The following is a 2,394-nucleotide window of genomic DNA, read 5'->3' as shown; positions in this document are numbered from 1 at the left end:
ACTTGCATCCTTACCCCTGACCCATTGATTCTTCCACGTTTGCTTTGAATTTGATGTTCAACTGTAGGACTGAATTTTGAAGTTTCTCTTGGTTTATCTTGAATTCCCTCTGACTCCTAATCATCTTGGTAGATATATCTATGTTCTTTTTTTTGCTTTGAGCTGCTTTGATTTTATTGGTAAACGGGGAGAGGCTGGTGAGCTGTCAGCACATCTTGGGCACAACTGATTTACAGAAAGACGAATAGACATGCAGACTAAGCTCCATAGCAAAGGGATTTTGGTAGTACATGCATGTTTATGCTCACTGTTGAATAGTCTGTATATAACTATTTATGCAATACTTGGACCATAGGAGCAATTCATTCTGTATATTGTGCAGGGGATTGTGCCTTGCAGTCAATTTATAGAAGGGTAAGATGTATCACAATATCTTTGACTTGCATTCTCTGTGATGTCAAGTAAGAAAATAGAATATATACTCTTTGAATTATCTTTTTTTTCGACGTCTCTATCTTACTTATATAATCCAATTGGCATTCACTAGAGTTTCTGTTGATGAAACATTTGTTTTGTGATGTGAGGAGGTTCTGTTTATGACTTTGCAATCAATATTCGTAGATCATGATATCTGCACAATCTCAATCTACTTCTTGTGACCATATATTGTATTAATGGGTTGTGTCAGGGTTATTTGATCAACTACTGGGTTGTTGATCTACATTACGGTTTAATTCTTACACGAATTATTGTTGACTTGATTCCCTGTAGTAGGTTGAGAGGCTTCTCCTCTCATGATTTACTCTGATTAGTTTGCTTGGCTCCATGCTCCTCATGATTTCTTTGAATTTTTCTGTAGGAGCTCGGTCAAAAATCACCTAAGAAAAATATGTCGTTCTTCTCTACAAGGGTTGCATGTGGAATCTGAGGAGAATCTGTGCACCAGCGTCCGACTCCTTGATGTTGCTCTGATCATATTGTGTAAATATATTTCTAATAAAGCAATCGCCCGATGGTGTACATGTTAGAAATAACAAGATGTAATCATCAAGTGTGAGAGATGGCAACATCATGATGGGATGGTATGTACTGTTGTGCTCATCAATAGAGTTAGATCACTTTTCTGTCTGAGAGTTGATTTTTTTGTGCGTTAGATGGATTGACAAGTACCAAAGTTTGATGCAAGCAGAACTAAAACCTGTCCATGGATTACCTTCAGTCCCACATTTCAATCAACAACATTGGGCCGAGCGAGCTCGCGGGTGGCGCAAGAGGCAATGGGCAGCCGGTGGAGACTGAGTGGCGAGCGGCGGTGGCGAGGTCGAGCGGTTGGCACCAGCGGCGAGTAGGCAATTACCGTGATGGGCGAGCGGACGGGGCGAGTAGATGTCACGATTGCATCACAATTGGAATAAAGTAAACAATGCATACATGTGGCCATAAACTGATTTTGTATGTTGTGTGCTTGGGTTAACAGCCAGCCAAGGGCCATTATGTATGTGAGTGTGTTAGCAGTGGGTATATCTGAAGATTATTTCTCAACTCGGCATGTGGGTAGAGACTAAAAAGACGATGCCATGGTAGCATGGCAGACCTGGCAAGTGCCACGAACATCATGATATTCTTCCTTTTCTTAATTCCTTGATTTGAAAAATAATTTGCTCTGCGTGTGTAGGAACATAGCAGTCGGGCAAATGACACTTTGGCATCTTGATCTATCAAGGGAAATAATTTCTTTACTTTAGAAAATGTGGGTTCGGATTGGTCTGTTGAGTTATGGCTGGCTGATCGGAATAATTTTTCTATTTAAAAAATATAGCAAATAGCATTTCATTATAGATTGGTCTGTTGAGTTACGGCTGGCTGATCGGAATAATTTTTCTATTTAAAAATGTAGCAAATAGCATTTCATTAGAGATGGCTTTGCAGCAAATTGCAAATCGCGCAAACCAAGCCATCGCCGCCTCGTCGCTCTCGTCGGAAGCGACACCGCCTGTCTCTTCTTCGCATTCTTAGCCGGCACCTCCTCCATCCGGATGCCTTGCGGCACGAGCCACTCCGCCACCGGCTGGGACTCAACCTCCGGGAAGTTTAGGTCCGTCTTCGGCCGTCCGGCACGCCACACCGCCACCATAGGAACGAGCAGCCTCATCGGCGGTGGGATACGTGCCGAGCCACCAACGCTGCCCGGCGTCGGAGAACTCCGGTCCGAAGTTCCCGGAGGGCTTCGCCCTCATGCCGAAGAAACCGGACTTTCCCTTCGGCGTCTTCTTCGGCGCCATCGGGGAGCGGGCGGCGGCCGAGCGGGGAGCGGGGCGGAGACGTGCGGCGCGGGGTGGAGGCGGACGGAGCGGGGCGATGGCGTGCGGCGCGGGGCGGAAGCGGACGGAGCGG

Source organism: Triticum dicoccoides, chromosome 4B (assembly GCF_002162155.2).
Source record: "Triticum dicoccoides isolate Atlit2015 ecotype Zavitan chromosome 4B, WEW_v2.0, whole genome shotgun sequence".
NCBI classification, from domain to species: Eukaryota; Viridiplantae; Streptophyta; class Magnoliopsida; order Poales; family Poaceae; genus Triticum; species Triticum dicoccoides.
This window is presented reverse-complemented; position numbering follows the sequence as displayed.